Raw genomic sequence first — 24,539 nt, 5'->3', positions numbered from 1 at the left:
CTTAGCTGATAAATCTTGTTAGGTGAGTTCTCGTTGTGCTGACGTCCATCGCGCCATATCCGTCCAACATTGGCACCGCTGCCGGGGATGAAAACCTTAGGTAGGTGACCGAGACTAGTCCTTGAGGATAGGGGTTCTTTGGCTTGCCAAGAGTCTCGTTTTACATTTAGATAGGATTAGAGGGTGGAGGACTCTCTAGGTCTTAGGGGGAGTCTAGGGAGCGTGTGTATGGCCTAGATCCTTTGACTTAGGTAGATTTAGGTAGACTGAGATAGTTTTAGATATTAGTTGAGTTCTAGAGTAGGAGTTGGAGTGGTAGAAGTGGTGAGAGGAGAGCTTGAGAGTCCGGAGAGGCCAGGAAGCAACCAAAACACCACTATCACCATTTCACATGATGAGTAGGAGTAGAGTAAGTAGGACATCATGATTCAGGATCTAGAGCACTTCATGCATGTATACTTGCTTGGTAGATTCATCACAAGGTTGTAAAAGACGCAAAAAGATGCAAAAGTGTGTTTGAAAGCTGAAGTGAAGTCCAAAAGTTACTGTGAGTGTTTCTGATAGAGCTGCAGAGCATCAGGAGCATTCCTGTCAGGAAAAAGTTTAATTTTACGCGTAGGATGTCTATAGGCTAATTTTGTGGGAATTTTGGAATTTTGAGTAGACCAGTGTGTTAAAAATGTGGGGTTTACCCTATTTTCACCTAGAAAGTGGAAATTTGACCATATCTTGACAGGATAAGGCCAGATAGACTGAAATTGCCAGACATCCTACCCAAATTGTGCCAAAGCATTATTTTAAGACCAAAACCATAGGATAGTTGCATGAGCATGATCTGCATGATATATTGAGTGACTGAGAGAGGTTTCATCTCATTTGGGTGAGAAAATTGGGTTCTAAGCAGACTTTAGTATTTTTTACTAAAAAAGGCTAGAACAACTAAAATTGGTGACTTTTAAAATCCAAACCAAAATCTAAGCATACCACTGGGTTGCTGACATCAAGGGGAAGTTGTGGGTCAAGTCTGGGGTCAAACATGCCAAAAAGACATCCTACGCGTAGGATGTCATCTGTGTGATTTTGCACTCCAAACTTAATTTTGAGCATACCAAAGTGATCAACACCTCAAGAGGAGTCTATGCTTTGCATTTGAAGCTATTATGAGCAAAAAGACATGCTACGTGTAGGATGTCCAAAGCAAGAAATTGAAGCCAGATACTGACTGTGGGCATAGCAAGGTGTTGTATAGCCTGAGGCAAGCCCCCTAGTCAATTTTGGTCCAAATTGGAGTTGATTAGACTGATCAAGACCAACAGTAGGCTGTCGGAACAGACTTTTGATCCATTGACCAGCTTATAGGTGTCCAAATCAAAAAGTGAAAACAGCTGTGGACTCAGGACATCAAGAGAAATCCATAGTGCAAAAATCCAGGCAAAACAGAGCAAGAGACATCCTATGCGTAGGATGTCTACTGGGGCTTAGTGAAGAGAAAATTTGACTAGGCTTAGACAACGAGGTTCCATTTGGCTGAAGGGTTCCAGAACTTCTTTCAGAAGTGAATTTGGACCTTATTTGTCCATTTGACGGAGCAAAGACTGAATTGTGACTTTTTCACGTAAATTGACCAACATCCGAGGGAAGTACAGTTCCAGATTAACAGACCTAATCCAGAACATTAGCAGTGTATAAAATATAGTAGTGGTTGAGATTAACTCTCCAGTTATACCAATCATTACTAAGATAACCTCTAGCAGTTAGATGCTTTGATTCCATTGCCGAAATTAAATGCTTGTGATACAGGTATATTCAGCAGCAAGGCAAGAAGTTGTGCGGAGACTGATCCTTTGCCAGGTGAGTGATTGGATTTGTGATAAATTGCATTGATAAGTTTGATGAATTTAAGATCAGGAAGATACATTTTTAGAGACCAGAACGTGGCACGTGACCAAGGTAGCTTAGTGTCCACCGAGGAGTGTGTAACTCAGGCAAGGCTAGATCCACTAGCAGCGATTATTGAGGAAGGTAGCGATACTGACACTTCATCAGACAAATCCTTCTTCATGATGGGTAGTCAACAGCGAGGAGGTATCACTTATGATGGACCAATGCCAGGAGGAAGCACCTCCCTAAATCCTTTGAATGATTCCAAGTTCACTGTGATCTTCTTAGAAGGAACAAACTCGAGGAGAGTCCTAGTCTATTCTGACTATCGAGGATGCAAGTGCATTTGTATTGAAGAAAGACCGGCTCAGAGATTGGAGATAATTCGAGTCTATGATGATGGAGATAGATTCCGAGACAAAAAGGGTAACCACTATCTGATAGTTAGTAATTTTGAAGATTACAACAGATATGGAGATAACGTGGCGAAAGGGAAAATGGTTTCAGAAACTCAAGAACCGCCACCAAACATTGATTGACCTGGAGCAATTTTTATGTATGATAAGAAAACAACCAGGGTTTCAACTTATAATGAGAATGTGGGAATCTACAAGCATGAGAGCGAGGGAATAGTCTCTTACTTTCGCTGCAAAGAACCATACTTAACCGAGTTAAGCAAAGACAAGGTTCTTTACTTATTCTCTTATGAACTGCTATAGGGAAGGATACAGTTTTTGTTGATAGGTACAGGTGGGAATACCAACGTATTCTTCCAGAGGAGGTAGAAAAGGCAACAGTTCCAGGAGCATCAACATATGCCCCCGACGAAGTGCCAAGAGCTATCTACACCCCTAGCAAATCGACAAATCCTTTTTCAGAAGAGTATGACGCGACCTCACATTCTACCTGACCGCAGACATTCAACAATCAAAACCAACTAGCAACTCAGCCATCATTGCAGGCATGGCTTCGACAGAGTGCAACATTGGAGCAAGACCAAAATTGGGATGTTTATCAAGCCGCACGAGGGCTAAGGGATTTGCAAGAACCACCACTCTATTCAAGGTATCAAGGAGAGAGTAAGCCAAAGGCTCAAAGGTCAACAAAGCCTGGAAGACCACCCATAGAACGAGTTCGAAGAGAGGAACCGTCTCTTGCAAGAACTGTTAGAAATTATGGCTTAGGAGCACCATTGGGAGAGGAACCGGCTTACTATAGAAGACCAGAGGAGGTATATCAATTAGGACGTGGAGATCCAATGATGAGATTTGTAGACCATCGTAGAATTAGACCTTCTCAAGTGCAAAAATGGGTAAACAAGAAATACACAGGAAACAGAGATCCAAGAGATCATGTAGCAGCTTTTGTGTGTGTAATTAGAGCTGAAGAGGTGTTAGACTTCCCTACCCAATTTGTAGGGTTTCGACTAACCCTAAAGGATGACACTGCTACTTGGTTTGACTCTGTGGAGCGTAGAGACTTTGAGTCTATGGAGGAGGTGTTTGACGAGTTTATCGAGGAATTCTCACAAAGGGGTATAACTCATAATACAGTCTCACAAATCCATAAATTCAAACAGAAAGACGGGGAATTTGTGCGAAAGGCAACCCTAAGACTAAAGATATGTTAAGTTCTGCCATGTGGAAGAACTTCCAACTCAGTCCAGACTTATGCTAATTTTATCCAAGGACTAAGGAATGCAGATCTCCAAAAGGACTTACATATGAAGAGGAGCACGACGTTGAATGAGTTAAACAAGGAGGCTCTTTACCTTGTAGACAATTGTGCGGTCTACAAAGAGGGTGATTTCAAGGATTTTGACGACGATTCATCCTCACAACAAAGTGGAAGCAAGTCTTCTAAGACAGCACCGAAGGGAGAAGTAGCTGTAAACAAGGAGCAGCTTGTAGAGGAAGTGCTAAAAAAGATTAACTTGTATGCCAAACCCCAGGCTAAACAGCCCAAGTGGTGTGCTATTGAACAAAAATGGACAAACCATGGGACGGAGGAATGTTTTATAACAAGGGATATGTGAGAGAGAGACCTTACGCTCCCAAAGCTCAGGTGGCATCCCCTCAAGTTCCACCGATGCCTAGGTATCAGGCAGGCAACCTAACAGGACCTGTAGGTATAGAAAGACCACAACCAGTGTTAGGACAACAACCACCCCTACCAGGATTACGACCAGTCGGCATAAGATACACACCAACAATCATCGAATCAGAAGAGAAGGCTTTGGTGCCTATGCATGCATATTATGAAGATCCCAATGGATATCCAGAAAACCCTGTCTATTATCCACCGGAAGAACCCTCCACACCAAAACCATGGAGCATGATAGGAAATATAGGACCACCAACAGCTGCACAGTCAACAGGAGAAGGAAGATATAGCTTAGATGAACGAACATTTTTGTTCATAGCCAACGGAGGCATGGGCGGACAGAGACATGCATACCAACAAAGAGGAGCTCAAGGAGCACCTCAACAGCCTAAAGGACCCTGCTACAAGTGTGGTGGAGACCATTGGCTAAGAGACTGTCCTCATGATGAAATCATTAGAGTCAACGCATATTGCACCGAGTGTGGAGTTACTCATTTGATTCCTGATTGCCCTAAGAACCCGAGAAAAGGAGCAAAAACTACCTTGAACATACTAGAAATCGTGCCTTCCAGTGGAGGGTCAGAAAACAAGACAATCATACCTATTTAGGTGGTGACACGAGCCCAAGCTCAAAGAATGACGAACGAACCCATAATTGAGGAGCCGAAAACCGATGTCCCATGTTCAGAAACGAAAAATCAGAGAAGCACTTGGAAAGCTAAAAAGGCGTGGATAAAATCCAGGAAAGAACGAGAGCAAACGGCTCTATCCGAGGAACTAAAACACACAAAGGATAGATTAGAGCGGTTAGAGGATATAGCTAGCTTAAGCTCACACACGACGACAACCATAGTACCCAAGGAAACAGCAGAACCCAAAAGTGCAGGATCAGGAGGATCAGTACTGGTAGACAAGGTAAATGAGCAGTTAGATGCACTTCTAAAAGCTTATGAAGCCAGACTCAAAAGAAACCAAACCCAAGATCAAAGATGGATGACTTATCCATATGCTGAAATAGAAAGACAGAGGTTGGAAATGTGTATAAAGATGATTGAAACAGCTCAATCTTTAATGGGAAACCCGCTTGGTAAACCTGCAAATTGGCATGAGGTACCAGCTCCAACCCCTATCCAACCAGCTTTAGAGGAACAAGTAGAAACGAAGGAAAGACTCACGAATACCTATGAGTCGAGGGGAGAGCCTATCATAGTGCCAAATACAACAGATGAGGCAAGTGACGGGTTCCAACCTAAAAGACAAAAATGGGTAAGGATTGTAATAGTCTAGATGACGTGTGGAAACAAATCCGTGAGGCCAACGAAGCTAACAGGGTGAGTAACCACATGAACAACACAAAAAAAGAGAAGAATGAGATCTTGCCTCCTATTGAAGAATTTGCGGCAGGATCACAAATCAACTTTGATATACATTCACAAGGGGGAGACCAGGGATCAATTAGTTCGGGGCACAGCCAACCAGACTCGCTGAAAACTCTACCCTCTTACCTAGGAGAGTATGAAGCCAAGTCGGAGGTGAGAGAAATTCCATCTCAAAGACTTTCTTCTAACAAAGTGATAGATTCACAAGGGGCATGCACAATCACATTAGCCGAACTCCTAAGGTTACGACCAAACATGTGGACCACAGTAGGCAAATGCCTAGAAAAATTTGGAGTGAAAGATCCCACCTCAAAGCTTCAGGAAGGGATCAGAGAATTGGACAGGCCTCAACTAAACACTAGGCCAGTACCTTTAAACAAGGTTGGAGAGTATTGCGAGGGAGAAGATGGAAACACCACGCTACCAGTAGAATTCCAAGGAGTAGTTTCCAAAGCTATTCTTGACAGTGGAGCGGGAGTTTCTATCGCCACCAAGGAAATCTGGAAAAATAGGGAAAACCAACTTTAAGAGCTACCAGAATGAAATTGCAATTGGTAGATGGGTTCATGGAGAAGCCTCTAGGACTCTTAGAAAAAGTGATTATCACTTCATGTGGAATCGAGTATGAGCATACATTTGCAATAGTCGATTTCAACAAAACGAACAATTATGAGATCGTTTTGGGAAGACCATTCATGAGACAATTGAAGATGGTCCAGGATTGGGGTTACGACCACATATACCTCAGACATGGCGAGACAACAACCAAAATACACCTGAAAGACCATAGTTAGAAGGATGTGAACCAAACACCAGTGGAAGAGTTTGATTCAGCTACAGTCGCAGGATCGGAACTCCCAGCATGGTTAGGGCAACAAAAAGAGCTATGGGTGTGCAGAGCTTCACACTGTGTGAGCTTAAAAAGAGATGAATGCGTCTTAGAAAGAGAGATTGAGGAAAAGTATTATATTCCTAAACCTTTTCCTGAATATGCCTTGGAACCTCTAGAATGGGAACACATACCAGTAACATTGGATGTTTGTACCATAACAGATAGTCCAACAACAAAATTTTGTGATAAAGAAGGCTATGATGTGCTACCCTATTACATGGTAAGCCTTATACCAGGAAGAGATGAGATGGTAGAACCACTAGAACAAGAAGAGTTTTATAACTCCTCTGAGCATCTGGAAGTAAATAACGATGCAGATAATGAGTGTTCAGACAACTCAAGTGAGCGTGGGGGAAAAACAAAGAATATCAAGTTTTATGATTTTGCTAATCAGCACCCTAGCCGCCAAGAACGCTATAGGAGGAAACGAGCAGGAAACAAAGTGAGAGAGAACCTGATGTCCATGATAAAAAGTAAAACTCACTATCTGATGCTTGTAAAAGCAGGGGATTGTGTAAAAGATCAAATATCAGGAAGATTCTCAAAAGTTCGAAGGGAAAAAACGTGAGAGGAAAAAAGACAAGTACGAAAAGCTAAAACAGAAACACAATCACAAAAATCTCCAAAATAAAAAAAAGAAACAACGAAAGACCAAGAGTGGACCAAACTAGAGCGTAAATAGAAATACCAAGAACTGAAACGGTCTTTACGAGAGGTATGGACTACTGAGGAAGATAGTGATGGTAAAGGGGATTTAGAAAAGGGAAACATGAATGTACCATCACACTATCGAAAATTTACCTTCCAGGACAGAAAAATCATAATGACACCACCAGTCAAGGAAAGGACCAACCAGGAATCTTACGATGGGCCAGAAAATGCAAAAAGGATAGACCTCGTGGAACCAGGTGAGAAGCCTCAGCCGGTCTATATCGCAACCGATTTAGAGCCTGAAGAAGAAGAATGGCTAACACAACTTCTCAAGAAGTATAAAGATGTGTTTTCATGGTCCTACAAAGACCTCAAGGGAGTTGATCCATCGATATGCCAACATACAATTCCTTTGAAATCAGATGCAAAACCTAGCAAAGAGCGTCCTTATACATATAATGACACATTTGCTAAATGAATGAAAGAGGAGATTGACAAGCTGATGGAATCTGAATTCATCTATGAAATCGAACATACAGATTGGGTGTCACCCATTGTGGTAGTCCCCAACAAGAACGGAAAACTGCGAGTGTGTGTAAACCTCAAAAAGGTAAATGCAGCCACCATAAGGGATAATTATCCCTTGCCAATCACAAAACATGTACTTGAGAGGGTGGCCGGAAAACGGGCTTATTCCTTTCTGGATGGGTTTTCAGGATACAACCAACTGGCAATTGCAATGGAGGATCAACACAAAACAGCGTTTGCCACAGAATGGGGAATATATGCGTATTGAATTATGCCGTTTAGCTTAACTAACTCCCCAGTTACCTTCCAAACGTTAATGACGCACGCGTTCAAAGAATACCTAAGAATATTCTTAGAAATATACATGGATGATCTTTGTGTACACTCTCTTCATCGAGAGAAACATATTGACCATTTGCAAAAGGTATTTGAAAAATGCAGGACATATCGAATCTGTCTTAACCCGGAAAAGTGTATTTTCATGGTTAGGCAAGGCCGCATCTTAGGACACATTGTCTCAAGAAATGGCATAATCACTTATCTACACAAAGTCAAAGTCATAGTAGACCTACCCAAGCCTACTAATGTGAAACAAGTGCAATCCTTCATGGGACACTGTGGGTATTATCGAAGATTCATATATATGTATGCAGTCATCACACAACCTCTGTATTGTTTTCTAGTCAATTTTAACTGGACCAAGGACTGTGAAACTTCATTCCAAAAGCTGAATGAAAACCTTGTATCAGCACTTGTACTTAAAGCACCGGATTGAGAAAAGATATTCCATGTTCACATTGATGCTTCGGCATATGCAATCAGGAGTATTCTGGCTCAACCTGGAGACAGAACAATGGATTTTCCGGTTTGTTATGCAAGCCGACAGTTAAATAGTGTGGAAAAGAACTACACAACCACCAAAAGGGAGGGGTTAGGAATGATTTATGTTGTAAATAAATTTTGGCATTATTTGCTCGCAAACAAATTTGTGTTTTTCACAGATCATCAAGCTCTTTTGTATCTGGTAAACAAACCATGCAATACAGGGAGAATTGTACGCTGGTTTATTATATTGCTAGAGTTTGATTTCACAGTGGTGGTCAAAAGGGGTAAAACTCACCTACGGGCATATCATCTTTCAAGGCTACACAACGGGGAAGCTCCTGAAGGAGTAGATGATAACATACCAGATGCTTATCTTTCCAATATTAAAATGATACCCAAATGGTCTCAAGAAATTGTTAGCATTCTTTCCTTTGGAGGTAGGTTTGATAACACGGAAGAGAGATCCAAACAACAAACAATTCAACAAACAAAAAACTTCCAGTTGATTGCAGGACGGCTGTATCGTCTAGGATCGAACCAAATTCATTGTGCAGGATTGTGCATTTCATTGTTCAACAGTGAAAACACACCAGAGACTAAAACAGTTAGGGGTTTATTGGCCAACTATGTATGCAGACACATATGCTTATGTTACCACTTGTACTATATGTCATGCCAAACGACCAGTGGATCATGCAACATTGTTTTAGGTAAATATTGCACCTGCATGAAGTCAATATATCATTGATTTCTTAACCACAAGGATGTTTCCTGAAAACATAACAAGAACACGGAAAAGGGCTATAGAGTTGGAGGCTCGTGACTTTCAATTAATTGGGAACCAACTCTATAAGCAAGGAAAGGACAATCAACTTAGAATCTGTGCAAGTGAAAGTGAATACCTACTGATTCTAGAACATGCACATAGCGGAATAAGTGGAGGTCATTTTTCAGGCGATAAGACGATAAAAATTGTCTTAACCGTAGGAATATGGTGGCCTACATTACATATGGATGCTGAAGAATTTGTAAAGCGTTGTGACACATGTTAGCGCACCAAGGTGCCGATAAAGAGAGATGAGATGCCACTACGGCCAATGATGGGAGCAAGGGCATTTGCAAAATGGGGCATTGATTTTGTAGGAACTATTTCACCCCCTGCATATTGCACCCATACCCAATATATCATTGTGGCTATGGACTATCTCACAAAATGGGTTGAAGCCAAAGAAACACAAAAAGCAGATGCACGGACCACTGCACAATTTTTGTATGAGAATGTTTTTGTACGATACGGTTTACCAATAGAAATTGTCAGTGATCGTGGAACACATTTTCTTAATGAAGTCATTGAATATCTGCTAGAGGAATTCATGGTCATACACAGAAAATATGCTCCATATCATCCACAAGCAAATGGACAAGCTGAGGCCACAAATAAAACACTATGCATGGTTCTCACTAATAGGAACGACACCGTACAACATGGTGTTTGGCCTAAATGCTATATTACCCATAGACTTTTTAATTCCAACTCTACGAGTAGCGAAACGCTTAGAATGGACAGGGCATGAGCTCTCTTCAAGAATAGATGATCTTGAAAAGCTAGATGAACTCTGCTTGAGAGTTGTAGCTTTGATCTATGCTAAAAAGAGAAGACAAAAAGAGTTTTTTGACAAGCATGTGCGCACGAAAGAGTTCAAAATATGTGACTATGTACTTGTTTATACCTTGAAGCAACATGCCAAGAAACTTAAAAAGCGAGGGATAGACCCTTTGTGATTAGTGACCTATCACAAAGCGGAGCTGTCAAGCTTGCTACATTAGCAGGTGAAGAAATGCCAAATTGGATTAGTGGGTGTCGATTGAAGAAATATCATTTACCACTAACAGAGGATATGCTTCAACAAATCCATCAAGGAAAAAAACGAATGAAGGATAAGCAGAGGGTACGCGAAGAAGCTCAAACAGAAGCAAAAGAACGAATTGCAAAAAGAAGACTTCTTAGACAACAACAAGAATGTGGAGCACCATTGCGAATCAATGCCATCCGACTAACGAAGTTTCATGAAGACACAGTGGTGCCAATAATTGCAGTCAAAGTGGGTAGCAATCAAGTTGAATCAACGACATTGCTTGATCCTGGAGCTCAAGCAAATTTAATCTCTTACGGATTATACAAACAGCTCAAGTCCACAGGTCAAATTCATCTTACTCCACAAGTGCTGGAAAGTAGTACTTCACATTCGCTAAAAATATTGGGCTGGATTGTATTGCATGTACAAGTACATCAATATATCTATCCACACAAATTTTATGTCGTCGAGGATGCAAGCACACAACACTCCATGTTGTTGGGACAACCTTGGCAAAAAGAGTACAATGTGAAGATATATTGGAATGCGAATGCAGTCACAATTCAATAAGCACAAGAACAACAGGTGGTAGCTTTTGCTCAACAACCCCGGAATAATCAGCTGCTGCCAGCAATTCAATCACTGGATAAAGAACCAAAAGGAAAGGTGCTAGTAAAGGACAACAAGATACCCAAGGCTAACAGACAGAAAACTGTCTACCATGTTCACAACGGGCATAAGAAATCAACAACCGCAGTAAAAAGATCAGAGTTACCCACAAGAGAAAAACAAATACGGGTGCGGAAGGATAGAAATGACATGGTAGACACAAAACAATACAACGGAAGAATTCAACCGAAGCAGATAGTTCAACCCAAACCCATGGTAATAAAACAGATATGGATCCCAAAGAAAATGCTCAGCAATAACTCAAACGCGACTCGCATCTGGATCCCGAAACCAAAGCAAAAGGAACTCCCTTCAGTACAAGCAACATCGGAAGGCTGACAACTACATATGAAACCAACAAACCGATTTATGTGGGTGCCATTCAGCAACAAAACAGTGGCAACCAAAGACGTAGCAAGAAACCCACAAAGACCAACAAAACAAAGATATAAATGGAAAGCAAAAGAGATAAGGTCTACGGCTATTTCAGCCAAGCAGATTCTCTCCAAGGAGACGACTATGGATATATCAACATAGTGGCAAAGCAACTGACTTTTGCAAGAAAGACAATTAAACAAAGAGCATTAGAGTTATAGCTTTTGCTTGCAAAGAAATCAGGAAACCTCGACGGCGAATGCCAATAAGCATCTTGCTTATACCCTTCTCTCGCACAGCATAAATTTTTCCATGTATTGACCGAGTCTGGATAAAATAGGGCCACATTACACGGCCAAGCATTAGTACAATTTTGTAAACCCATGCACGGCACATACTCTGAGGCGATACCTTGTCGTCCGAGAGGACTCCGGCTAGAAGGAGGGGAAGCATTCTCAAATGCGGACCCAATGGCAGAAAAGGCAAAAAAAGGGCATGTTTTTCGACTATTTTTTAAGGGTTGTTGTTTGATTGCGGAATTTTCTGGACTAACCCACGTACATATGCCCTTATATAGCATGAATCTACGGGTATATGGGGCCAAACGCCAAATCAAGCCCCTAGGTGTGTGTATATAAGTAGAAATAGCCATTTTTCGGGCAAAATATTGGTAAAACAGAGAAATCCGGCCATAAAAATTGCATGTGAGTGTATATAATGTTTTGCGGTGATGTTTTTGATTTGATTTTTGGAAATTTTTTGGGTTTGATTTGCTATTTTCCTTATAACTTTGCTAATTTTTGGCAGAAAAACTTCAAAAATACAAAAGCAGGTGAAAAACGGTCGTAATGAAAAACAAAAAATATGGGGAGAATCAGTGACTATAGGAAAACCTATGGTACATTGGGGGTGCAAATATGAGACTGGAGCGGAAAGCGTGTTTTGGCCAGATTTTGACCGAAATGCCAAATTTCTGGTAAACAGGGCAAATGAAGTCCAAATCAAGAAATTTTTGAGCCTAAACCGCATCTCGCAAGAAGTTAGGAGCACATGTCAAATTTCGTGAAAAGTGGTTCAGGGACCCCCATTATAAGAATTTTTCACCTCATTTTAAGCTCATTTTCACTATTGACCTTTGAGAGAGAGCTTCTGCCACCTAGAGCAAGCGGAACTTCCAGCGCTTCTACGATGCGCACGACTATCTGACGGGCTTCAAATATGAGAGGTAGACTCACCACCTTGAGGTTTTCGCGCATGTTTGTCGTTTTGTCGCGAAAAGTAGCGCAGGGTTCACACACAAAGCGAGCAATAGAGACCTACAAGTAGAAGTGGCCACCTAACGGCTAACCCAAAATCAACGAGACTTCATCGGCAGCTTACCCTAGCATAGGAGACCAGTCTTGGATGTCCAAAGGCGGTAGAAAACCATCGGGAAAAACCCTAATTCCTAGAATCCCGCAAGAGGCCACCAAATGGAAAATCGGCTCAAAGGCGCCCAAATGCTACCAAAATTCATGGGTAGGAGCATCTCAACATGCTCGACAAGTCTATGTAGCCCACATGACCAAAAGGTGATCTGAAGCGGCGCTAAACTTCAGAAACGACATCAGACACACAAAGCATCAAATAGCTCTTGCGGCCAAACCGCATGTCCGTTTGACACCAAACTTCACGAGCGGCTTTTCTAGACCATCAACAACCAAGTCTTGTGGTGGTAGACCACCACAAGTCATCAAAGACATGTAAACGCAACCACGGGTGCTTCTCGAGCGACAAATTGACAAATGGAGCTCCGGAGAAGCCAAAGTCGACAAAAACCATACAGCAAGGATCCCTAAGGGATCGGGAAGCTATGGAGACCAACATCAAGAAATTTCATCGCCGAAAAGCACTCCAAAAGTCAGAAAACGGCTCGGAGGCTTTGAAATCCACATAGGGAGTTACGTTCTATCCATCTGACTTTTTTTTTGTTGAAATTAGGCTTAAAAGGGACTCAGGGGGACTAAGGGCAAGCACCAGTAGCACCTTCACACAAAATTTCATCAGGAGACATCCTACGTGTTGGATGTCTCAAGGCCATTTCTGGACACAAAACCCAACATTTTTCATTGCACAAAGTTTCTGAATAGCCTTTACATGCTAGCCACCAAGTTTCATCATATTTGGACCAACATTGACCTCATATGCAAGAAAAAAAAAACGCAAAGTCAAGGCATAGAGACAATAATGGGCCATAGACCTACCAAAACTTGTCCAAATTACATGAAACTTGCACAACACATTCATGAGCACATAGCCAACCAATCTGTGTGGTCACCTGCAAAAATTGATGAAGTAGACATCCTACGCGTAGGATGTCTATTTGCCATTTTTGGCCTACAGAGAGTGTTTGTCCATTCCAGATCTATTCACATCATCTTCAAGAGCTCATATACCAAGTTTGAAGCCATTCTAATCATTTTTGACCCCCAACACCTTCAAGATACACTTTTTGAGCCCAAAAACACTACACAAGGTCTTACCAACATCAATTCTTGTCCCAAATCAAAATCTAAGAGCATGGCCATGTTCCACATGCCAAGAGCTACCCACAGAACAAATCCCAAGCAGTTTTGATGAAAAAGACATCCTATGTGTAGGATGTCTCCAGCATGTTTTTGAACTTCTGTGCAAAAAATGACATCATCGGAGCCATTACCATGGTACAAGGAGCCCATATATCAATTTTCAACCCATTTGGATATCATTTGCTACATGGTGTGGACTTTCTACCCAATTTGTGACCTAAAGCCTGAATCAGCCCAAAAATCCACTTTTTGATGCCCAAATCCAATTCCAAGCACATAGCTATGTTGTACAGGCCATGGACCACCAGCATGACAAGTATCACCCAAATCTGATGAATAAGACATCCTACGCGTAGGATGTCTAAATGAAAATTTTTGTCCAGAATTGCACTGTGAGCACATGCACAATTGCCCAAGTTCCATTTAAGTTTTATTTTCAATTTTCAAGTCATTTGGATAGTTAAAACTCAGTTTCTCAGCTGATATGGAAAAAACGCTAACTTCGAACTACTGAGTGCAACAGGATCTATGGCAGCTGCAAAGTCACCGGCAAAAAAGAAGAGGATGACCATAAAGGATTATTTGGAAGAAGTAGAACCCTTCGTCATACCAGAAGGAACTCTAAAGCCAACCAGCACATGGATCCAAGAAAATCTGCTAGAGTCAAATGATCTAAAGATTTACCAAGGCGTGTTCAAAGACACCGAAGGAAATGTAATAGAGCTACCAATGCTACCGCGGGAACTCAATGAGTTCGTCAGAAGCAAGATGGCAGAGTATCTGAAGAAGATTGATCTCCACAATTATTTTGAAGCTGTGCCGGCAGGTGTTGACATAAAAAGAGTATGGGAATTTGTGACGACAATCAAGGAAGATGGAGTGGCCCGAGTTACGGATCTGCAAGGCAAGCCAGACACGAAGATTCTAATCACAGAGAGAGTAGTGGCAGCTGCACTAGACCTCTCCAACAAAGGGGATAGTGTAACCAAAAGAAGAGATGAAGTAAAGGTGTACACAGAAAAGAAAGGCAACTACACCTTTGAAGACATTGCCAACCCTAAAGTGGAAATCATGAGTCAGATGTACAATCAATATTTCCATATGTGTACAAAGCGGCCACAAAAGTACAGAATGCCGCCTGGAGCAATTGCCATAACATTCACCTAGGCAATGCAAAAAAGCAAGCCGAAGGTAATCAATTATGCAGCTTATATACATGATAATCTGGTGAAGATGGGCAACAAGAACCCCACATACATTGTGTCGGGCGAGCTAATCACGAAAGTGATTTATGGGGCATTGCACGCCAAGGGAAGATGGCCCGACCCTCCATCATAGAACGACTGGCTGAGGCTCAAGGAAGATAAGGAAGACGAACAGACCAAAGCACCAAGGGTGGCAACATGTTTGAAATGCCGGTTAGAAACCGTGCAAGAGGAGCAGCCAGAGCTGAAGAAGGGAAAGAAGGAATCTATCCAAGTGCCAGTAAAAGAGACTAAATCACAAAAAGCGGCACGACTAGAGCGGCTGATGGAAAGTTTCAGGGCCGAAAGAGCCCTCAAAGGAGATTTGAATGAGCTATGGAAGCCGTCTCTAAAAGCAATGTCGGGATCATCCCGAAGGGTGCACAGAGACAGATTTGATGACTACATTAAAAATTTTGAGATTCTGGATGCCATGGCGGAAAATATCCCACATATTTCATTTATGGAAGCAAAAGTGGAGCAAGTCCGATGGCAACTACTAGAGGAGCAGGAAGGCCAAGAGAGAGAAAGGAAGACAAAGGCGGACAAGGATTTCAAGAAAAAGCCGACAACTCCACCTTATAGTCCTAAGTCCAGCCCACCACCCTCACCACCTCCTCGTAGCCCTCCACAAACTCAAGAGAAAGAGGAGTAAGACAAACCAGAAGACCAAGAAGAGTCAAGCAGGAACAAAAGGAAGAGGCTAAGCCTAAAAGTGAGCAGCCAAAGCCAAATGAAGCAAGATATAACACATTTCTCAACCTACTAGCTGCCGGATATTCAAAGGAAGAGGCTTCCATAGTCGCATTTGACTTGGCAAGCACGGGGCCCAAAGAGCAAGTGCAGAGCCTGTGGTTGGTGGAGCTAAAGGAGATGTCCATTGATACAGTGGACTTGCAGCCACCCACCAGTGATTGGGATGTGGTGAGGACAAAGCTAACCGGGCTAAGAGCACAGTCAATGGCCTTAGAAAGTGAAGTGCAGATAAAGCTTGAAGTTGACACTTCACAAAAACAAAGCCAAAGGAAGAGAGAGAGAGAGAGAGAGAGAGAGAGAGAGAGAGAGAGAGAGAGAGAGAGAGAGAGAGAGAGAGAGAGCTGCAAGCCAGTCTGGCCTTTAAAGGCATTGCAAAGATGCAAGGAAATGGAAAGAGAACATCAAGAAGCAGCTCAAAGACTGCAAGGAGCCAAAGAGGAATATAGACAACTCAGCAAGTCATTGACAGATGCAGAGAGGAAAGGAATAACCTAACCCTACAACTTGCTGAGGAGTCCAAGGAAGTTGAGGCAATGCGAAATGCCAAAGAGAAGGCAGAAATAGAGCAGGAGGCCAACCAAGATGAGGTCCTTGAGCTCAAGGACCAGCTTAAAGTCAAAGATCAAACCATCCAGCGGCTACGGGCATCTCCTGCCAGGGTCAGAGCTATTAGCTAGACTCACACCACTACAGAGAGCCAGATTTATGAAGAACAGATGAAAGAGCTCCAAAAAGAGTTGACCTTAGAGAAGAAGCAAAGGTTGATGATGGCAGAAGGGTCGTTGGTTATGCAAACACGCATGGAAGAAGAGCAGAAAGCCATGCAAGATGAGCTAGAAAATATCAAGAAAAAGCTCGAGGAGGCAGAGAAGATAAACGCCGAGTTAAACGACCTCCTCGTGAACATGGGAGAAGAAGCTGAATCAGAGAAGAAGCTGAAACAGACACTTCAAAAGTAGACAGAAGAGCAGGCAGGCACAGGGCCAGCAGCCATGGAATTCATAGACCTAGGGATTGTGGCAGATCATGTGGACACACCCATGCAAGAGGAAATCCTTGTAGGACCCTCTCAAGAGCCACAAGATCTGACACAAGAAGAGGAAGAGAAGCTACACAAGGCCATAGAATCAGAAATCAGAGAAACGGCCAAAGAAGCTTTGGAATGGGTTTTTAAATCCATGACCATTCAGAAGATAGACGCCAACAACCTCCGGCGTGAATGGCTATAGGCCTCTCTCCCATATCCTTTGCAAAAATACGAAGCCGCCACCATCAACAAGAGAATCAGAGAAGAGACAACACTGCCACTCTACACAGCAGATATCTCCCAGCCTGAAGGGGCAAAGTTGATAGTCGACTCCAAGCCCAGGTGGCAAAAGGCATGGCTGACGAAATATCCACAGTACTTAATCCATTTGGTAGAGGCACCCAAAATCAACAGAGATAACCTAAGCTTCTGCCCTCTACCAAGAATGCGGACGTGGAAGGCCCATGAGATACTACAAATAAGCCAACCCACTTGGCTAAACTATCCGAAGCTGCCAGGCTTGAAGGCAGGCGAGAGAATAAGTGTTCGATACATGGTGAAAACCCTAACGGGTGCCATCAAATTGTTCACTCGCTCACCTGACCTTTCTTGCATAATGATGAGAAATATTTGCAAAACCCTTTTGGCAGTCTTCGAGACGTTCAAACCGGGCCAGGTGATAGACAGTATCTTCTTCTTTCAAGATACCATCAGATGTGCGTACGATCTGTCTGGTCAGCCTTCCAAGGAGGTGATACATACATTGTATCAAAGGATCATGTTTCTGCCATCCTATCACCTCCAGGCCTTTGAAGAAGCTTTCTACACCGGCTTCTTCACCATCAACACTGATATATTCGGCCCAAGACTACTAGATTTACATGCACGATACGAGTCACTGCTCAAGATGCGAGAAACCATAAGATGAAGAGGAAGCTCAACAGCCATGTCGGGGAACTCTAGGGTTTGAGAATTTTAAGGTATTTATACCACTTTTTGACCTTAATGAAAAACCCTTTTTTCATTTTAAGAAAGGTTGGAAGTCTATGAGTGAGCGTACTGTGTACGAGAGAGAGTGAGAGCTTCATCTTGACACTACGCGCGTACCGGTGGTCGGAATCGAGTGCGGAGAAATGCAGTGTGTTGCCCTCGACGAGAGCTATGCGCCGATACCTACATGGCGCGCATACGGTCCGGTTTTGAGAGCTCCATATACTAGCTTCATCTGGTGATTTGGTGAGCATACGTTGTCCGATTTTGCATTGCAGCATATCCACGCGTTCGCATTGTGTAGAACTACACATTAGGCACTTTAGATTTCAGAAACGACGACCTGCAAATTTCCGCCAGACATCCTACGCGATTCTGCACCTGGTGTTTTGGGATGGGGTTTTGGTTCATAGACCTAAGGGAGAGCAACCTATTGGTGTTATTAGGGTCTCCTTCAAGTTCTATGGTGTTTCGAGATTGTTTGATGGGTGTTCGACTCTAGAAAGCGTTGCAGGAAGTTTCCTCTTATGCACTCTTAAAGGCTGTGACTTAGACATTGGGTAGAGACCTCTGTAGGAATTAGTTAGGAGTCGGTCGAGTGTAGGTTCACACCCTATGCTTGCTTCCACGCGCCTGCAGGTCGAGCTTTGTCCTTAGCTGACAAATCCTGTAAGGTGAGTTCTCGCTGTGCTGACGTTCGTCGCGGCGTATCTGTCCATCACAAATACCCAAAAAGCCGTCGTCCCCAAAATAAGGTCATCACCTATCCAAAGAGCTTATCAGCCCTTCAAAACAGGCTCCAACGGTGCTTTGACAGCTGCCCTACTGCTACGAGTGGAAGCCTTAGAAGGCACCCGAGAGCTAGATGGCAACGATTTTCCTGATTTCAGATGCACGTATCTTTTAGTCCATTAGTCCAATTGACTTGGGACTTAGTGCATTAGAACACACTTGTGAAGGACTACATGCCTATTAAATTTGACAAAATCTAGAGGACGTTATTTTTGGGTCGCTTTTTTGCTTTTTGACCCTAAAATCGACGTATCTGACACTAGAAATGTCAAAACGCAAAACCGTTTGTTTACACAAGGTTTTCTAGGCTTGGTGAACACTCCTAACAAATTTGGACTGATTCAGAGACAAAAAATGTGTTTTTTTTTTTGTATTCTTTTTTTTTTTAAAGCCCTAGCTAGCCGCGGGTTGACTGGTCTTTTTGGGGCCACGGGTCTGCCGCCCACTACCTAGAGCCACGCGTGCACAACAGACTTTCTAGAGCCGCATGGACATGCGTGCACTACTACTAGCCAGACTTTCTTGGGCCGCGATCACACACACTCCGTGTCCCTTTTCTGGGTCGCGCGCACACGTAGATCCGCGCGCGTTGTTAAGCCTAACCCTAATTACCGATAAACAAAAAAAACAGAGAGCTAATAAAACACAAGAAATTAACCTAGTTGCCAATCTAGTCTAAACACTAATTATAGAAATAACACAACAAATTAATAAAAACACAGAAATTACAAACACAACAGATTAACAGGAAAACACAAAAATTAACTAACGATGCAGTAGATTAACAAAAAAACAAACCGAATCAACACGTAATTAACAAGAAACATAGGCAGATTAACACAAACACAAAGATTAACATGCAAATTAGTGAAAACGCAAGCAAAACAATGAAAACGTAGGCAGATTAACAAAAAACACAAACACAACCACCATCCACACATTCCTCATGCACATACAAATGGAACAAAACATCACGCAGCTACGAGACAGTTCTCTCGAGCTTGGTGCAGGGCATATCCCCGGCAACGGCCCCAAAAATGTACACTCTGCCGTACGTGTCACTGCAAGGGACTTGCCGCATACGCCGTGTGTGAGCCACGAAGGCTGCAAACACACAACAAACCGAAGAGAGTAAGCATCAAAGAGAACAATGGTGTGTCACTCACCACTCTACGCTGCCGTCGTGAAGGATCCTCACGTGATGAAGAAGAAGGAGAGTGCGTCACCGCCACTCAACCACATTGCAGATGCCGATGCCGTCGCAATGCTCGATCACACACACTCTCTCCCTCAAGCATACACACACACACACACACACACACACACACACACACACACACACACACATACACAAGCACACAAAGGAGATGGAGAAGGCGATAGAGCAAGAGCAATCTCTATAGCATGCACCCTCAAGAATGAGGAAATTAGGTCACAAACAGCCTTTTGTATGGGTTTGGCCCGTCCACACATTGGGTGCCCACACTTGGCTGGTCAAAGTAAGATAACTGTCCAATAATATATGTGGTGCACCTCTCATCGACGATCATCAAAGCACCTAACGTGCACATGTAAGACCGACAAGCCCAACCTATGACTCTAACAAAGTAATATGAGGTACGTCATTGGTTAACACTGGATAATCCTATGGATGACATTGCAGATCATGTGTTGTTGTTCCTCTAGACTAGTCGCACTAGATGTGGAGCATACAACCTCTAACCAACCCACATGGTATGTGTAGCCCATGTATAGGTCGGTCAAAGTTTCCGTGTGTAGGTCGTATTCCCAATTTTCATTGAGAAATACCCCATTTAGACTTGATGTACTAGAGGGTTCCCATGAGGTGGATGCAATGTTGCTTCCCGTGTTTTGACTTTTAGTCACCGCTACCTTAGAGGCAACTTTCGAAGGTGGTAGCGCGGTAGGGCCCTCATTAAATGAGGTAGGTAGAATGTCCATGTGGACACTCTCAGGGAGTGTGGGGTCTACAGGAGATGTGAATGGTGAGTCTACTTCCCCACCCCCTTTGTTCACTTCACTAGCCCCAGGTTCAGAGCGCGTAGCTCTACTAAAAGTTTCCATAAAATGGCTAAAAACACTAGTTCCAGGCTATTGGGCCCAGCTAGGTATAGTTTCATTTGTTCCCTTGGGGCTTTATGTAGGATCCTCTTCCATAATGTCATAGTCAGAGGAAGAGTGGCTAGCCGCTATGTTTGGGTCTTGGGTTGCACTACCTTGGGTCCCCGCTGAGGGCCTAGACCCTAGCGTGGAAGGATAGTGAGTACCTGCGTAAATCAAAGCACTAGCTAGTTGTTCGGACTCTATCACATGACCAAAGCGTAGATTCATGTGCCTTTGGTACCCTACAAGCGTTGGCAAGCACCCTCAAAGGTTACGCGCTTTGTTTTGTGGGTGTTTTGCACCCCGTTTTTTACTTGATTTAAAAAAAAAAACTTTTTTTGAGGTTCGACAAGTGGATTGGGGCGTGTGATAGCTGGAAACGAGCATATTTCTTAGGAGATCTAGGCGCACTTTGCAGAACAGTGTTTGAGTATTGAAAGCTCCCGAAGTCCCTAAAATAGTCAATTTCTCCTAGTTTTTACTTAGGTGCATGGCTTAAAATAGAAAGTTGAAGGGTGACTTGTGGATGGAAAGGTGAAGGCTTTGTCCCACATGCCTTCTCCTTTCACTTGAGGACTAGCCTATATATAGTGAATAGCACTTCCCTTTATATCATAAGACCAAGCTCAAGCTCAAGCTCAATTGGGGTTTTTTCACACAAAAGATCATGTGCGTGAAAATCCACCGACTAGTAAATTATTTTTTTTTAGAGTTTACGTTTTTTGTTTTGTATTTTTTATTTTTGGAAATTGTTTTTTAGTGGATAATGTTGTGAAATGTGTAGCACAAAAATGCGTGCAGAACTACACAGAAAACGAAATGTACAGAAAGCAAAACAGAGCTTGAACAAAATCTGCAAAGGAACAAAACAGAGCTGAAATAGAGCAAAATGTGCAGGAAACAAAACAGAGCTCAAATAGAACCAGACCTTGAATGTGAGTTGAATTGTGTAGGAGACGAAATGTGTAGTACCATGCTGTGTAGATTTCAAAACTGAACCAGATTTGTGCATACACAAACTTGTACATGCCCACAGAACTCTCTCTTTTCCTTCCTACATAAGCATGAGACTCCATGGGGTAGCACAGAGTGCTTCCCAGAGCTTGGTGTAGGGCAACTCCTCGGCAATGGCGCCAAAAATGTGCGTGTGTGCCGCACATGTTGGAGCTAGGGACTTGCTGAGCACCGTGTGCAAGCCACGGAGGCCGCAAGCACACAACCAGGTAACCTAGCAAGCTCACAGAGAGCAGGGGTGTGTCACTCACCTCTCTACGCTCACCGCCGTGAAGGATTCCTTGCCGCGAAGAAGAGGGAGCTGCCACCATACCGTGCTCAACTGCCTTGCCACCCGCAGGTGCCGCCACAACGCTCGATCACACACACACTCTCTCCCTCAAGCACACACACACACACACACAAACCTATGAGCACACAATGGAGATGGAGATGGAGATAGAGCAAGAGCACTTCTTCTATTGCACACTGAGAGAATAAGAGGATTCTAGGTTTAGTTGACTTTTATATGGGCTGACCCATTCACACTTGGGCGCCCATACTTGGCCAATTATTTGTTAGATGAGTTCTTGCTGTGCTGACGTCCGCTCGCGACGATCTGCCAACAGCTCTCCACAGGTACCTCTGAACCTTGATCTCCGTAATACAACTGCAATTCAAGGCTCATTTGTGACCTTGCTTCAAACTCTTCTATGGGAGTAGAGGGTAATGTTTCACTACCTTCCTTAGGATCTCTAACTGCTCTCCAAAAATCCTCTGGCCATCGATCCTCTACTATCGGTTCATATGGGGGGAAATCCCTAAATGATTCATCCATAGTATTAGGAGCAATCCTTGGATCCTCTAGCTCTAGCATAGTTTCTGTCTCCTTACTTCCTAGCCTAGGTTTCTCTAGGTATTCTACCTCTTCCATTCTAGGTTCTTCATGCCTTGAACTCTTTGGTACTGGTGGTGATGATGACTACCTCTTCTCTAGGCTTCACAACAAGAGGCTCTAGCAAGGCTTGGGCTGCTTGCACCATTTTTTGACATATTTCTACCCTCTGTTTTTCTAGCTCCGCATATGGATAATTCATCCATCTTTGTGCTTGTGTTTGGTTTGTCTTGAGCCTAGCCTCCTAAGCTTGTAGGAGGGAATTCATTTGCTTGTACAATTTCTCTACTAGAATTGATCCTCTTGAACTTGCGCTTGTTGGCTCTTCTACCGCTATTGGCTCTGGTGGGGTGGGAAGAACTTCTTCCACCCATGGCGTGGTTCTTGCCTCTTGCTACTTAAGATTTTCCTTCGTTTGATCAAGCTCCTCAACTAGTTTTTTTTTTTTTGCGATCTTTCCTAGATTTCATCCTTAATGTCCTAGCGGTCCACGTATTTCTATGACTTCTCATTCCTTGACTAGGTGTCTCTTCCCTAGGGGATTCTTCACTTTTTTTCTTCCACCGCTTTTGAGCCTGTGCTCTTGTTACTAGTTGAGCCGGTATTATCTTTTTGTTCTTTGAGCCACTTGTAGACGGAATAGCCTCTGCAATATTCAAAGTAGCTTTTTCTCTTAGATCGGTGTGCTTAGGATAATCTGCAATCATATGGGTGACCTCACAATCTAAGCAATAGGCATTTATTCTCATGATTTCCTTGTGAGGACAATCTTTCATCAAATGATCACCTCCGCACTTGTAACAAGGTCCTCTTACTGGTGGGGATGCCCATTGCATTGGCCTTTGTGGAGAAGTAGGTTTTAGTCTCATGAATCTGCAATTTGCTATGAATAGCAATGTGTGTTCATCCATTTGGTACCTACCTTCTCCTGTTGTAGTTATCTCAAATGGCTTTATAGGACTATTTATAATCCAAGGTTCCGGCACGAAACATTCTTTGGAGGAATGAAATCCATGACAGGAATGACCTCCACTCGGCTCCTTGTAGTATGCCAGACTAGGCACTAATGCCTACTCATCTGCTTCTTCCATTGTTGGCACGTATCTTACTGCAACAAGCCTTGCTCTTGGTAAGGGAGGTTTTTTCTCTAATACCAGCTGTGGCCTCTCTATTTTTGCTAGTCCTAGTAGGTTTCCAACTACATACCTTGGTGGTGGTGGTGCATGAGTTTGTGCTACTTGGGCTTGTGGCGTATATTGTCGCTCTCTTACATACCCCTTGTTGTAATAGCACTCCTCAGTCATATGGTTTGTCCACTTTTTCTCTATGGCACACCACTTTGGCAGTCTCAAACGTGGTTGAGGAAGTGTCACACACTAGTGTGAGAGGTGATCACCTCCACACGTATAACATCTCTTTGGTTGTCTAGGAAGTCGTTGCATCCTTCTGACCACTTCCTCAATCAACTTCTCTTGGTTGATTGGTGTTTCTACTTTTGGTGTTGCTTTTGTGGTTCTAATGGCACTGTTTTGGGAGGATGCATCATCATCTGTGTCTCTTGGATCCCCATTATTGTAAATCGCACAGTTGTCCACTAAGTATAGTGCCTCTTTCACTAACTCGTTCAAGGTGGCACATAATTTCATATGCAAATCTTTCTGAAGGTCCGCATTTCAAAGCCCTTGGGTAAAAATTAGCATCATCCTTGACTGCATTGGTTGCTCTTCTTCTGGAGAGAATTTCACGTACCACTTAAGTCTCAAGACTGCCTTTCTTACCGTTTCTCCTTCCTTTTGTTTGAACTTATGAATTTGCGAGACCGTGTTGTGGGTAATTTCTCGTTGGGAAAATTCCTCTATGAATTCGTCAAACATTTCCTAGATCGTCACAAAATCACATCTCTCAACCGAATCAAACCATGTAACAACATTGTCTTGTAATGCTAATCCAAATCCGGCAAACTGTGTAGAAAAATTGAAGACTTCCTCTGTG

This window comes from Adiantum capillus-veneris, chromosome 27, assembly GCF_014529385.1.
Source record: "Adiantum capillus-veneris isolate H3 chromosome 27, ASM1452938v2, whole genome shotgun sequence".
In the NCBI taxonomy this organism is placed as follows: domain Eukaryota; kingdom Viridiplantae; phylum Streptophyta; class Polypodiopsida; order Polypodiales; family Pteridaceae; genus Adiantum; species Adiantum capillus-veneris.
This window is presented reverse-complemented; position numbering follows the sequence as displayed.